General features: G+C 42.8%; 1 long non-coding RNA gene across 1 annotated transcript; it reads right to left on the bottom strand.

Moving 5' to 3' along the window:
• Positions 1-13188: 13188 nt before the first annotated feature.
• LOC147601985 (uncharacterized) lies at positions 13189-16087 on the bottom strand. The gene is made up of 2 exons (XR_015257555.1): positions 15842-16087; positions 13189-15091 (listed from the first exon to the last, which is right to left on the bottom strand). It is a non-coding gene; the product is annotated as an uncharacterized LOC147601985 (long non-coding RNA).
• Between the last annotated feature and the right edge of the window lie 363 nt (positions 16088-16450).

Raw genomic sequence — 16450 nt, 5'->3', positions numbered from 1 at the left:
GGCACAGGAAAGCTAGGCTGCAACTCTGGTACTTGTTACTCTGCCAATAAACCTGCCCGCCAGCAACCTTGCTGTGCAGAACTGGGATTGCAAAATGCTGGACAGTAGATCAGAATATGTCCCATCTGGCTCTTGTGCGGCGTTCAATTACATGAGTCTCAGGCATGAATGTATCTATTCACGTGGTTATCTGGCCCCCTCCACTGTAGTATTTTCCACAGTGACACTGGGTTAAGGAAGCAGCTGGAGAATTGAGGCACGAGGGGAAAATGCAGCATGTCCACGGCCACGCTGGCCAAAGCCGAGTGGGCAGGCACTGCAGTCTGGCCACATAGTGCACTCAGCCAGCATTTCCCCAAATGGCCCCGACAGTTCCAGTACTTGCTCCCTTCCCTTCCTCATGTCCAGTGGTTAAGTTTGAAAGGTTGCTGATGCCGAGACCAGCTCCTTAACTCTGTCAGGTCAGTGTTCACATCTTTCCTCCACAGCCTAAACACCAAGTTCTGCTGTATGAAATGGCCCTTAAAACAAAATACATTTGAAACTGCCTACATCTGTTTTGATCTTCCCTTTTCCTGATTTCTCTGCTCTTCTTACTCTTTTTGCTTTATTGTTTTGCTTCACTCTTTTCCCAATCTACTTGGGTCCCTGCAATTTAATAATTATCCTGTCTTAGTCCTCCAGGTTGTCTTCAAAATCTCTCTAAATCTTACCTCACCAAAGGACAAACTCTCTTTTCTACTCTCTCTTGTGCTGCTGTCCTCTGCTTTACCTTGTGTTTATTTGCTTTGACTTATTTTCTTTTTACATTTCAAGCTCTTCATGTATGGACAAAGCCTGCATGTGTAAAATGCATCATAATTCTGTAATGCCATATAAGAAATAGGAATATAAAGAGAAGGTTGTTTTTACAATCAAAATAAGCACGTTTCTTAACTGTGCTGCTGTAAAAGAGAAACAAACAAATAGATATTAAGGCAAGACCCTGTGCCAGCACCTATCTAGTCCATGTTTTCCTTCCCTCAGTGAAGCAGGCAGTGAACAGCCATGGGAACTGCTTTTTAGAGAGGCAGAGTGAAGGCAATGCCTTTGGGAGGCAGAGATCTACACTCACTGACATATGACTTGGCTGCAAACCAAGCTGAGAAATGTGCTGGTTTGGATTATGTTATTTTATTTCACTTCATTGTTATCAGTGCTAATCTTCGGAGGAGAAGCTCCGCTTTGTTTGCCCAGCCATTTCATGCAAGCCACTTGTAGCTTGTCTTCCAGGCAGAGACTCCTCAATACGTCTGCTTCCAATATTTTAATGTGAAAAGTTACTTTCAATACAAAGGGTGTGTTAACCACAAGTACATGGTTAGGATTGACAGATTGATTTTGAAGCTGGTTATCTTTTGAGAGTGACATTTATTAAGATTAATCCATTAGACATTTCTCCCAATATGCAGCTTTAAGCATTGAAACCAAAAATGTCTCTCTTCTTACCAATAAAGTTATGTCAGTAGAACGAAGAAGACTTGAAATTCTGGTAAGTGAAAACTTTCTGGCCAACTGGCCACCTGCATATTTTCAATGCTAGTGTATCTCAAATTCCTGCATAAACAAATCACATTTATTTTCCCTGTACATTAATTTTTTTTTTTAATTTGACAATACTTCAACACTTCTTACTTCAGGCTAGATGATCCTTAATTTAGTTTCTAGGAGATAGTCCTTGAAATACTGGTTGTCTGAAGTGGTAGAATTATCACATACTTTAAATGTCAGCTCTGCTGAAATAGTGCAATTAGATCACGACTGATGTGGCTTTCTAAAAACCAAACCTAAAATTCAACCCTAAAAGAATTTTTGTCCAAGAAATTAATCTCACTCCTTCCACACAAATGAAGAACATTGTGGCAGGAGAAATCATCTACTGTGTAATGCACGGACGTCTGAACACTACAAAACTTTAAAGGAACATACGAAATATAGTTTGGAGTTGCAGAAAGTTTTGTTCAAAATTTCTCTGTATGGGCTGATCATCTGTTAAGCAAACAAAAATGTCTCCAGGCAGAGGATTCAAGTCCAAGTCCCTGGTATTTCTTAACAACAATCAGATGAAGCGAAACATTAAGGGCAGATCTGCAAATCTTCCTATGAAATGCACAGAAATTAAAAGCCTATTTGCCTGAAGGAATAGTAAGTGAAAAAGCAATTGCAAGTCACACTACAAAAACAACTGGAGCTGCAATCATGTGCTATTTAACTGCCTCTTTGGGACCCTTGTTCACTCATAAACCCAATTCCAGGGATCCTCAGCGCTGACTCAAAAACACTGAAGCCACAGAGTCCAAATGTCTGGATCAGAGTAAAGTTATTCAGCAGGCTCAAATCAACTTGGAATAAAACAGTGGCTTTGTACCAGTAGATATTGTAAGCCAATTATTATCTGTACACGCTGCAGTCTTTGGCTCTCCCACTGCTGCCCATAGGCATTTTCTACAGTTTTTCTGCCCCTTCCTTCTTTCTTCAGCAAAAGGTCATTTTCCCCATCTGATTATTGTTTAATTTAAATGCAAATTGAGGAACTGTCCTCTTTGTCTCTTTGAATATTTACTAGAACCGGAAAATTCATCTTAAATATCATGCACCATATCACACCTCCAGATTTGGATTTTGATGGGACAACCCAGCCTTAGACTTTTGCTCCGCTATCAGCTATGACCTTGCTATTTGCATACTGCTTCTGCCCATTGCAGTCCGATTTGGAATCAGGTGGAGGTATTGGATCCTCCAGGTTTCTAGGGAAGATGCCACGATGGCAGTGCACAACGGTGGAAGTCCATGCGGGTGAGCACACATGTAGAACAGAGCAAAGCAAAGACAGAAGACAAGTGAGCCAAGAGCATTTCCAGCCTTCCTTGCTGTGACAGCCTTGACTGAATCCTAGCAGGACAAAGGCTAATTACATTTTCTATAATTTTCCATGGTACTGAAGGTGTTACTTGCAGAGCATCTTGGCTTCCTTTTCGCCCAAAGGCAGTTTGCCATCACCAGGAAAGAAGGGAACAATTGCTGTGGCACAACAGGAGAGCAGACACCCACAGAGAAGAAGTGGCACTTCGGTCCAACACCTTTACACATCAGCGGCAGGTCTAAGATGATTCCACAAACAAGAGCCAAAGCAGTCTGGCAACAATCCTGCTAAGAAATTCACACTATGTGTCCTTTACACTTTTTTTTCCTGTGTTGGGTCTTAAGCACTTTGCCTAAAGAGCTGTCTCATATTAACAGCCATTCTCCTCCCAACCCTGGCTGAGCAGCCTGGACCACCTTCCCTTTCCCACCACGGTGGCTCCGAGCAGGCTGCAGTACATCTCTTGCCTTAGTGCCACCTGAGCTGCCCCCTCCAGGCATATGACAAAGTGCAAGAACAGAGAAGGGGGAAAGTGCATACATCTGCTCTGAACTGCCAAGATCTCCAGTTGTGTCTGAACGATGAAGTAAGCCTGAATGCTGATAAGTCAAGAGTTTTGCCCGTTTAGGCACAGCAATTGGGCCCTGAATCCCTCTATGGGCTGCAATAAAATTTAAGAACAGAAATGTCGTGGTCCTGCTGTCATGCCATTTAGAATCAATAGTTGCAAATCCAACTATTTGATTTTTTTCTCCTGGCCTGCAAAGGAATGATAATCTGGGTACATTAAATACTATAAGTTACCATTAATTTCTAAGCCAACATTTTTTGTGAAATCATAGCTATAAAACAAAAAATCCTGAAGAAACAAAGTGTTTGGCCCATGTTTTGGCCCATGCATGTTTTATATTTCTGAAGTAATGTATTGGCATTAGCAACAAAATAAATTTGGGGATAGTTCGCTACAGTTGGAAGGAAATGTAAAATGTTGCAGTTACCACAGTCATGTTAACTCAGCCACATTGTACACATATAGTTCCCGTCATCATGAACGTGTGCAACAAAAGAGGAACTCATTCACTTCCAGCAGGATGGGTGCCTGGCTTGGCCCACTGCAGCCGAACGGCTGAAGCACCAAGGCCTCTGGAGCAGTCTTGGATTGACGGCCGCTTTCTCATTAGGGCGTACAAAGACAGAAACATTGCACATCAGCAACTGCTTTAAAAATGCAGTTGCTAATGGTGATCTGAGGCAGCACAGGAATCTGTGGCACAGCTTGGACCTGCATTTTAGCCTGTTGAGCTCTCTGTATGGCCAGATTACTGTTCGGTACAAACTGGACCGAAGCATGCACCATCAAAGACCTTGTCTTTTTTTTTTTCTATTTCGTCAGTTCTTAGCATTTCAGTTCACAATATTTATCTTGTAATATTGTGGTACTTGAAGCTTTGATAGTTTAATAAAAACATAAATTAATCACTGCCTTTTTCTATTTATCAGGCTGTTATCACAAATGAAATTCTAGCTGAACAAATAATCTCTCACACATTAAACTAAACATAACAGGAGCAGAAGGAAGTACTTTGGTATTTGTGCACACGCTCCATTTTTACTGGATGTTTATAATGAGCAGATTTTCTTTAGAAAACACTAAAAAACATCCAAAGGAATGCTCAGATTCATTTCAAATAGTCTAAAATTACAAAGACTCTACAGAAGCAAGCAGCACTAGAAGCCTACACTTAAAAAAGAAAAAATCTAAAGGTTCCCAACAAATCTAACAGAAATGAGACCTTCTTGTTGACCTGGAGTTTCACAGATATGCCATTCTTGTTGCCATTGTGCAATGCTTTCTCTGGAGGAAAAAAAAAAAAGAGTGATGGTGGGAGGGAGAAAGCGAGGGGAGAAAAAAAGCCTTAATGAAAAGATTGCCAGTATTTCTTGGAATTGGTACTTGTGCATCCACATTGAAGTGACTTTGTCCTGTGAATGAAAAGATCACTTTGAAAAGGTTTGTTATTCACTAAATGACAATACTCAGACAACTAACAGCACTGCTATATTGTTTTATGTTAGAGGAGCTCTCCATGATATGAATTCTCTTTCTGGGATTGATTTTTGTCTTCTAATCTATGTATCATTGTGTGAGAGCATGAGAGCATGTAGAAATGTCTGACTTTATGTATCATTTCTGTAGCTAATCAGAAATTAATTGGAATCTGGCTGCCTTGGAGGACTGGCTATAGATTTCTTTTACTGCTGCCAGTGGCTTAAATTTAACCCAGGGGTTAGAGACCGATACGAGCACTACTGATTTGCCACCCCTGCTGAACCTGGAGAAGGTGTCATGTTTTAGGTTCAAACCAAGCACAGTTTCAGTCCAGCTTCACCTGTATCCAGAGGCCAGGCGCACACTTGGTGAGGATGTTCACATAACATACTTGTTTCAGACCACTTCTGCTAATGATTGAAAGTGATGACTGTCCTCCAAGAGTAATCATGTCTGCCTATGAAGCGAACGGATTTCATTCCAGCTCCTAATGGGTAGATACCAAAGTGATGCAAAAAGTCACCAAAATAGCCTCTCAGGCCTGTGGGCAATTCTTCCCTAGTGAAACAGAGACCAAAAGGACAAGGTGGCACAAAGTAGTTCAAAATGTTGTTGCACCAGTTAAAATCTTCCTTCCCAAGGCTTCAAGTGCATCTTCTCATCACTTTAAATCTGTTTCATAAGATAGTGTCTGGGTGATAATGAATGCTACCCATTTACTGCTCTTGCTGAATATATCGGTTAATTGTGCACAACACTTTGAAGATAAAGCTCTGTGTTGTTAATAAACACAGTCTAATGATTCTCTCATTTTTTTTTAGCACTCCTCCTGCTTTGTCCATTGCAGCTAGTGGCGGCCAGGCTGGCCGGCTGCATGGGCAACATGCTGATTTCAGCTGAAGCTTTCACATCAATTGTTCCGTGGCTGTTCCCCTCCATTGCCAACACACCACTGTCTCCTGCTGTTGTTTCCTTGCTTGCTTGTTCAGGGCCAGGATAAGGGAATTTCAATGATTTCTGGTGAAAAGGGTCCTTCCTTTACAGCAGGCTGTCATTTCCCTCCGCCCAATACACAAAGAAGGCAGCCAACAGGAGCACCACTGCTTTCATTGGCTGCTAACAGCCTCTGAGTGGAACAAAACTACAAAAAGAGAAGAAACACTAATTTCCTCTTCACTCTCCTCACCCTGCTTCAGAGTGACATTAGGGGGCAATTTTCTTGGAAGAAAGAAAGAACCTTCCTTTTCCTGGCCACAGGAGTGTGACAGAAGAGGCTGCTGAAATCAGCTGTTAGCATGGATTGATATGTTTTTCACACGTAAAAAGACCTTTCATTTAGTTTTCTCTCTCGGACTTCTACAGCACACGTTTTGGAAAGGCAATGAATATTGCTTTCACGTGTAATTGCAGGCATGCACCAGTTTCAAGATATTCATAACCTGGCAAAACACCATGTGAAAACAAAGAAACAATGTGAAAACTTAGCTGCTAACGTGAGCTGTCAGGGAGAATTAAACCTTTTGTAAGGCACTCATGTCAACCTCACCTGAGTTAAGAGAGCTGCTCCATTAGGTGATAGAAACACCGAGCTCGTGGGAACTCACCCTGCCAAGACTTACATATGTGCTTCATCTTAAACCTATAAAAATACTCCCACTGGGGCTATCAACATGCAGAGAGTTAACAATGTGCTGCAAACATTAGTGAGATCAAGGCCTGAGTCCACTCCTCTACCAACCACCACAGGAGACCAAACCCGCGTATGTTCCCAGTGGGTCACATATCTCAAACATTCAGAGAGAAATGAGATTTTGATTGTAAGCTTTTGCTGTTGTGAAGGATACCCAAAGCAACTCGAAATTAAGCAAAATGTCACAGAATCATAGAATAGTTTGAATTGGAAGGCACCTTTAAAGGTCATCTAGTCCAACCACCCTGCAATAAGCAGGGACATCTCCAACCAGATCAGGTTGCTCAGAGCCCCATCCAACCTGGCCTTGAATGTTTCCAGGGATGGGGCATCCACCACCTCTCTGGGCAACCTGTTCCAGTGTTCTACCACCCTCATTGTAAAATACTTTTTCCTGATATCTAATCTAAATCTATCTCCCTCTATTTTGAGACCATTACCCCTAGTCCTGTCACAACAGGCCCTACTGAAGAGTTTTTCCCCATCTTTCCTATAAGGCCCCCTTGAGGTACTGGAAGACTGCTATAAGGTCTCCCCACAGCCTCCTCTTCTCCAGGCTGAACATCCCCAACTCTCTCAGCCTGACCGCATAGGAGAGGTGCTCCGGCCCTTTGATCATTTTCGTGGCCCTCCTCTGGACCCTCTCCAACTGGTCCATGTCCTTCTTATGTTGGGGGCTCCAGAACTGGACACAGTACTACAGGTGGGGTCTCACCAGAGCAGAGTAGAGGAGCAGAATCTCTTCCCTTGACCTGCTGGCCACGCTCCTCTTGATGCAACCCAGGATGTGGTTGGCTTTCTGGGCTGCAAGGGCACATTGCCAGCTCATGTTGAGCTTCTTGTCCACCATCAGTCCCAAGTCCTTCTCCTCAGTGTCTCCTTCATTCTGTGTAATGCACACAACAGACACTTTTCTGCTTATATGTCACATAGAAAGAAGGATAATAAAATGATCAAAATTAGTCAGCTCTGTAACTGATCCTGTGGCTCTTTTTCAGTGTCAAAAACTGTGACAGCAACCACTTGAGCCTTTTCCCACGCTTGAAACGTACCTACATCTCTCTCATGTTTCAATCCCTTGATGCTTAACAACCTCACTGAGATCACATTTTTCCTTTATGAGGACACCGATTTGGCTTCTTCTACCTCTATACCCATTTCAACAAAATTTCGAGGACTTTAACGTATATGAAACCTGAAATTAGGTCATGGTTCCAAATTTATTATGGAGGAACAGATAAAAATCCAAAACATCTCTGCATAAGCTTTATTTCCTTAGAAAAACATGGTAAAAATAAGGAGGTAGGTCAGATCTCAAAAACTGCTAAAGCATTCAGGAGCATATGCAGTACATGAAGTTATTTCTCTTTCTACTTTTCCTTCCAAGCTGGATTTAAATGTGCTCTACAGTAATATTTATCATAAGCCTGTAATACAGTGCTGTGATCCACGGTAGTAACCATTTTGAATATGATGCCATTAACACACAGAAGTCATCTGTCTGCTGAGATTCCATCAAACTATTCCATTCTGAGGTCAAAAATGTTTTTCCTCTCTCCATCTGCTACAGTTTCAGAGATTTATTGAATAAAGAAGACAAAAGTTCTAAACACTGAGCAAATCTATTTTAAGAAGTATATTTACCACCAATCTAATGTGTTGGGTGACTAATAACATACATGTGTGCGCTGCACTTGCCAGAAAATATCAACATTTCCAAATAGTTACCACATTTACAATTAAAATAATGTATTTGCCAAATATTTAGTTGTTTTTCTTTATTTTGTTCAATTGATGATTTCTCTTCTGGCCAAAATGCAGAAGAAAATTTCCTGAGTATCAGAAGTAAAACATTAGGGAGAGATTCTGATGTCCGATAGAGCCTTGTTCGGCTCTCGGCCGTACAATATTGCTGCGATAATATCAGGCTTGTCATTGTTGTAAGAGGCCTAACAGCAACCCAACAAGGAAAACTGAAATGAGGCTTTCAGATTTCCCTCTCACAGGTCCCCTGCTTGTCAGTCACAATTTTCCAGCCTTTTCTCATGTTGCATGATTTCTGGTTTCTGCTGACCTGCCTGCTGTCTCTGGCCTTCTGTAAGTGATAGAGGCAGGAGCGGCGGATGGCAGCAGGGGTTCGCACGCACAGCGCTGTTACGTCCCATGATAGCTGGTATGCGGAAAGCTTAATATGTGAGTGTTCCTACTGCATTATTGACTTCTGCTCTGGGACTGGCCTGGGGGAGGAATCTTACAGAAAGATAGAAAAATAGATGATCAAAGAAGGATTAAAACTGCATTGCCTCTTTGTAACATTCTCATTTTTAAACCTCCCACCTACTTCAAGCACAGACAGCTGCAACTTCAGAGGAATGTAGAAGCTGAAGCTCAGGTACTGTTAAAAACACAGATTTCAGAAGAGAAAATACAAATGAAGCACCTGGTGATTGCTTCCTGTGACTTCTTTTCCCCTCTAACAGCAAGAAGGGATGTTGAGCGTGACCCAGTCATCTGCTGCCTCCATGTCCTACTCCCTCGCCCCATTCTAATCTGAGTGCCGCTGCTGGCACCGTCCTGACCTTGTGGTGAACCAGCCATGGGAGCACTATCGTCAGCCATTCTGGAAGCAGAAAAAAATACATCACTTTTTCTTGTTGTTTTCTAATGGTTGGGTCCCAAATGAGGCTCATTATGGGATCTGATATGTACCAGAGCTGGACCAAGAGATGCTGGGTGATTACATGGCCAGAAGCAGGGAAGGGGATGGGGTCCATCAATCATGGAAAGAGAACCTTAGACTAGCTTAGCCATAATATGAAACCCCTCCTGAATAAATTAATTATCAAGGACATGCTGGGAGGGGAAGGACAGAGTAACAAGAAGGACAAGGTGTTCATTAATCATCATTTGCTGCTCTCGGTGTTCACGTGCTCAGTTCCATGTAGCACCACGCTGAGAGTACTGCTTGGGAAAGGCGCCAAAGTTAGCAGCAGTGCAGAGTGAGGATTTTGGAGATGCAGTTGTGGGCTACAAGCTTCAGTTGCTGCTTGAGCATGTCTCTAAAGGAACATGACTTCAGACTCAACCCCTCTGCCCAGGCTTCAAGCACCTGGAAGAAGTTACATCATTGGGTTAGAGTTGCACTGACAGGGTATTTTAGTTTGGGCACTGTGCAGCTAAGCAGGACCTGGCTTAATTCCATCATGTAAAAGGAGTATGGCTTTGTCTGATTAGACCTTACATGTATGTCTGGTTATTTTCTGAGGCGGCAGTGAAGTTTATACTCCTGGGCGCTTATTTTGCTAGTTAATTTAAGTTATATTTTATTACTTTTATACACTTTTCCTCCTCAGTCAGAGAAAAATAGGAGGCTAAATGCAAAACAAAACAATCCCAGCAAGACTAAATAACACCTTCAGAGTTACATTTGCATTGGTCTTTTAATCATAGTAGGCTTTACCTTCACTGGAAGCATTGACGTATTTAAAGAAGCAAAACCATCTACTGCAAGGCTCTGCTCTTCCCTTACCAGCATGGGTCAATTCTCCTCCATTTCAGTGCACTATTTCCACGTAGCCCTTTTAGCTCAGACTTTCAGGTTTCATAAAACAGCAGTACAACTTGCAGAGCACCTGAGATGATCTTCCCACTGTATTCACCGCCAGCAAGGGCTCAGCTGAAGGAGCATGACCAGTGTTAAAAACTGCATTTCAAAGATGAAGCTGCCTGGAAAACAATCAGACAGCTAGAAAACCCAGCCTACATGAGAAGTTTGAATGAATGAGGGAGGAGCAATGTAAAGAAATGAAGGCTGAGAGAAGGTATAATCACAGTCTTCAAATAAATAAAGAGTTTTGTGAAGAGGCAGGAACAACCTACCAGTTTTCAGCATCCTTGTTAGCATAAGGAGCAAAGTATTTAATCTGCAGCGAGGAAGATTCGGATGGGATATCAGGATTACAATAACAATTAAACAGCAGATAGATGGCCTGCAAAATGCTCAGACCTCCGTCACTGGACATTTTTAGCAGACGGGGGCAAACACACCAAAATTTACCTATAGGTGTAGATGATACTGCTCCAAGTCAGGGGTATGTACTAGATACCTCAGAGGTCCTTTCCAGCTCTCTGGGTCTGGGAATCCCCGTGCACAAGACTGCACAATAGGTGTGCTCCCAGCAGAAAGACCACGCAGCGCAGAGGGACACTGGTGTGGTACATCTGCACCCAACAGTGCCTCTTTGTGCGACGAGCCTTGAGAGGAGGCACCATCCTGGCTGTGGCTGGGTATCGCAACCTTTTCTCCTTTTTAAGAGAAATCTGAACTGGAATGTATTTATGCTATAAAAGTTTTCTTGAAGGGAAGAAACATTCAAAACTATCTAAAAGATGATCAAATTCCTGATTTGCCTGAGCCACCACGCAAGACAGTTCCATAGTTGATTTGCTGTGACTGAATTTTGTTCAGCTCTCACTAATTTTATACCAGACTTTGTGTTCTGCCTTGTCCCAGAGGAGCACAGTTTCTGCAAGAATTATTAGAGTGAAATATAGCCGCAGTCTCAACTATTAATCACTTTGGAAGTGAAGACCCAGGATGTCTTACACTGCATCCAGGGAAGGAATACAAGCTCAGACTTGATGCATGTATACACACACACACACACCAGAGCCATTGGAAAACTGAGCCTCTGAGTTTTGTACTTGTGGAAATCTACACAAATTCTCACAGTTCACTTCAGATTGCGTGGGTTCCAGTTATCTGACATGCCTGTGATATACATGGGGGTTATTATGTCCTGAGTCATTGCCCAGAAGAAAATAACTTAATCTTCTAATAAACTAAAACATGAAAAAGTAAAGGCAGTTTTGAGACTGATGCAAAGATGACGGAGATTTTGCAATATCCTGATGAACAAGGGCTGTTCACTGTGGACAAAAGACAGTGACTGCGTTTTGACCCGTCCTTTGTAGCATCTCTCTCTGAGGACAGGCACCGCTTTATTCTGTCCTGAGTCCAAGTGAAGCAACAGCCTCCATCAAGAACACTTCTTTAGATACTCCGACACAGTGGCAAAGGCGCTCAAAATGTGATTCATGGCAATGGAAGAGGATAACAAAGGTTAATGCTTTTTCAGCCGTATGTCACTGTTCCTAAAACGGAGATTTGGATTTGTACTCTTCCTATGGCAGACTGAGATGGCGCTGGAGCTTTGGTAGGCAAAAGTAACAGCGACAGGCAGGGCAATCAAAACTCTATTAGTCCATCCTCATGCTGTTACCTAACCAAAATGATCTGAGCTGGATGTCCCAGGCCTCAATACAAACCTCATGATTTATGTATGCCAAAAGCCGCTTTTGAAAACACTCATCCTTTTACCATCTCCCATGAGCACCAGAATGTCCAACGTGTCTAGCAGGATGCCATGTATTTATTTTTCATGCTGCTCGTGAGGAAAAGCTGCTTTAGCAAACCCACATGGGGTAGCAAGCCGTGTTAAGTAACTGAAGTTTCCCGTTGATTACCCCATTCCATCTCCTCCCTGTGGCAGAAACAGATAAGACGTGATTTTTCTACCAATTTCATTGACATGAAAATAACCACTTTTAAAATCAGGGCTAATGAGCTAGAAATGTACAACAAAAAATAAATTGCTCAAAACCTGTAAATACAGACACTGAAATGCAGCTATTTGACATGCCGAGCCACAACAATGACACATGATTTATTGATTAGTTGCCATCACATGATGGAAGCTCAGCTAGTCACTTAAAATACCCATATTATCTGGGAAATCCTCCTACGAATAAAAACGTAAAATACAGCCTCTGTGCTAGTAGTCAATACTTTCTTTTTCTATCTTAACTGATGTGTCATTGATGAATTCTGATTGATCTAAGTCTTTTAAAATGATAAATCCTTCTCTAACTCTGTTGTACCATATTAAACTCCTACTATTTTAGCTGTGTGTTTAGCTATCATAGTCCAGATACACTCGAACAGTATAAACACAGAAATTCTGCAACATACGTTTGGAAAATATTAATTATACACTATCCGAGGTTACTGATGTAAAAAGATGCATTCTTTCCAGCATAAAATAGTTAAATCTGATTTTCCACTCCTGAACAGAACACTGTAATCATGCCTTCTTACTTGTAATTGTCTTCCCACAGCCTGGCTCTCCATAATAAAACTAGTTCAAATATTAATAGATAATGAGATTCTATTATGTTTTCTACAATATAGATATATTTATCACAGCATGCATGGCAGCTAACTAATTCCAACAGCCAATTCTCCAACTAGTTGCAGAATTAGCAGTAACATCGCGTCCACCTATACGGGCTGTGGTTAAAACAAACGGTTACTTTGTGATAGCAGAGCAGTGGCTTTGGAACTTAGCTAGGCAGCTGCCTTAATTATTGGAAATGCTGGTTTGTCTGGTTTATATATATACACACGTACACACAGGTGGGGGGGTGGGTGTGTGTTTGTGAAGGGAAGGGTCTATTTACACAAAAAAAAGGAGGAGGAAAAAAGGGCAGGGCCAAAGACTAGTCAATATTTTATATTCTTTTTCAGTTTAGCTACATTTTGGAACAACACTAAACTTCCTGCTGAAATTGCTTATCAAATTTTGACTTTTTTATTTTAAGTTAAACTCCTCAGAAAATTCAAGGTAGCATTAAAAAATACAAGTGTTGCTCATACGAACCTCATCATTAGCCAAGGGTCTCTTAAGCGGGCTCACACACAACTGGGCACAACCAGGGCAATGTCAGGGTGTCAGATCCTGACTGGGAGAGCTGCCACTTGTCATGGTCACACACTGCAGATAGACATTGCACACACATCCATATAAGGTTTTCTGCAGATTCCACATGGAAATTGTATCCAGGGCCTGCTGGTTTTCTATCTCATACCTTTGTGCGGCAATTTATATCTGTAGCAAAGTATATGCAAAATGTCTGCTAAACTAAACAGAAGCAAACATCTGACTGGGTAACATTTTGCACAGGGGTAAAAAAATGTATCAACTGAAGGTTGGTTAGAAAATACCAAAAACCACCTGCTCCCAGTGGTTCAAGTATTTTCCAGCATCAAAGGGAAAGAATGAAGGGAATCATACAATTAACCGTAGGTTATTCTACCCTTAAACATTTTTCTCCCAGATTGCTGGAAAATGGCCACCGAGAAATCCATCAACCAAAAAAAACCCAACTCTAATATATACAAATAGATCTGCCATGTCAGTTTGCTGCAAAGGGCATGAAAGTCAGGATGTACACAGTGACATTTCACAAATCTAATAATAACACCTTAGATTTATCTGGCACTTTTCAGCCAGAAAAAGTAGATCCCAGAGTGATTTATGGACTGTAAAAATATAAATATGTATATTTGGGTCATTTCAGTCACTAGCAGAAGACGATGCGGTGCCCTAGCAGAACAAGACATCAAGAAAAGACATCAGATGGAGGGTGAAACAGCCTCATAGAGCCCTTGTTTATATCTTAACCAAGAGACAAAAGCCATTCAGGTAGTGTCCTACTTCTTGTGCTCTTTGCATACCCATTATTGATATAAATGTCGTACAAAGGACGGTGGTAGGAGCGGTGCTAGGGCAAACTGAATCTCAGCGACAGCTGTTGCCTGGTGCGGCAGATGTATTTCTGCCTACACGAGGAAGAATCCTTTCTCCTTTCTTCCCCTTCTCCACCCTCCAAAAGAGAGCTGAGATGCAAGACATCCTCAAGCAGGATGTAAGGAGGTTCCTCAGGCATGTGGGCATGCAGACCATAAAAATTTTCTGCACGCAGAAAGTGCAATTTTAATAATTTTACAGGATCCAAGGTTCTTTTTTAGCTGTTTGGGTTGCTCTCAGGTTACCTCCATGTCCACAGGGCAACAACTTTCCTTCTAAAGGCTGATAATCAATCACTTGGCTGTTTATCTGCCCATCAGACCCCATAAAAACGTCAGAACACATTGGCTAGTTGCAAACAAATGAATAAAAGAGGCAGAAGCCTCAAAGATAATTAAGTTCCCAGGGCTTTGTGAGCATCAGGGACTAGAGACTCAAATTAGTTTTCCAACAGAGAGAGATGTAGGAGGACTCGGCTGTTAAGGGCCCTGCTTGGCAGCAGCCAGTCGCCCCAGCAGCGCAGGCAGCCGCGCTGCGCAGGCAGCACGCGTACCGCTCCGGACCAGCAACAGCGGCCACCGCCTCTCGCTACTGAAAAAGAATATCACATCGGACATGAAAGAGAAACAGGAGACAAGGTTCCAGCAACGACTGAGTTAGAGACGAAGCCACAGGAAACCCAGCTTCATTAGTTCTGTTGCTCGTGGAACAAGGCGTTTTTAATGACAGCTGGAAGTTCGGGTCTTTCTTGCAGGCCTCAAAGGTCTCGGTGGTAGGAAGGATACTGTGTGTTGCTGCGCCTTAGATAAAATTGAGAATTGACAGCGCTGAGAAGGGAAGCAGGAGAGAGGCACAGACATTGCATCCAGTGTAAAAGATAATAACAGGCAGAGGGAAAAAAAAAAAAACCAGAAGGACGCATGTAACAACAAATGGGTGATAACAAGGTGAGGAGAGAAAAAAGGAGCATGGAGGGAGGAAATAAATAGGAAATTGAAATCTGGACTAGAGTTCTATTCACATGCAGTGCCATTATCTGTGTCCTGACACCAGAGAGGGAGAGAGCCCGGCATTCCTCCCTGAGCCGCACACTGTACACGCCGGCAGTGAAGATCCCCGAGAGTCTGGGAAGCTGTTAATCACTCAGTCCTTCACTTGTTGCTCTTTTCTAAGCATTTCTGCATTTAGGATTTGGTTTGACCTCTTTTTTTTTTTTTTTTTTGGTGGGTGGTGATAAGGGAGGGGAATAATCCTTCAGCTGCAAATAGCAGTTTGTGATGCGCAGCTGTTTATCTGAGTTCATTGGGGAGATATCTCCCTGCATCACATACTTCTCCGCAGAAGAGAAGGATGATATGCTGGCTCCAAGACAAGGAAGGGTTGATGGGAGGCAGAAGACCATCTTGTGAAGACTTTGCACCTTCGCAGGCAGGCCAAGCGCTAAATTCGGCACTGAATCCAGTAACAAAAGTGCTGCAGCGCACATTTGTCCCCCAGCTGGCAGCACAGGCCGGTATGCCGTGCTGCTGCTTTAGCACATCCACATGTACCTGGCAGAACAGGAATTTAGGGAGGCTTAGCAGAAAAGACAGCTGTCCTGGGATGCAATGCTACGTGGCCACCTCGAGCTCTAGTTCAGCTACACAGCCCCTGTCACACTCAGCAAGGTCAAATGCACAGCAGGTAATTGTTGCAGACTGGATGAGTATTCAGCATGGCTTCACTTCACCAGCTCCTCTTTTGAGTTAAATAAACTGTCACCACTGCTCTGGCTCTGTGCATGTCCACGGACAGGTTTCCTGGGAAAAAGAAAAAAAAAAAAAAAAAGGCTGTTATGAGGCCAGAGCAACAGGAGCCAGAGGAAAGAAACTGTTCCAGTCAGAGGGAACCAGGAGGGGGGTAAGGCTTAGATTTAGCCTGAGGACAGGCACTGTGAGACAGCAGGAGTACTATGGCAAATACAGCGATCAGCCTTGGCCAGTGGCCATTGGTTGGAGCAGGTGTGGGCCCACTTTTGGGGATCCCTGCCCCAGCAGGGTGAGCAGATCACCAGGTTCAGAGCAGGCAGGGGGGATGGGATACAAGCGACAGAGTCCCCAGCAAAAGCCCCTGGGGTTGAGCATGCAGGGAGGCTGGGATTGACAGGCCAGGGCACAAGG

The sequence above is a fragment of the Chlamydotis macqueenii genome, chromosome 1 (genome assembly GCF_036417535.1).
Source record: "Chlamydotis macqueenii isolate bChlMac1 chromosome 1, bChlMac1.mat, whole genome shotgun sequence".
Lineage (NCBI taxonomy): Eukaryota > Metazoa > Chordata > Aves > Otidiformes > Otididae > Chlamydotis > Chlamydotis macqueenii.
Note: the sequence above shows the minus strand (reverse complement) of the source record. Positions and strands in the feature narration are given on the sequence as shown.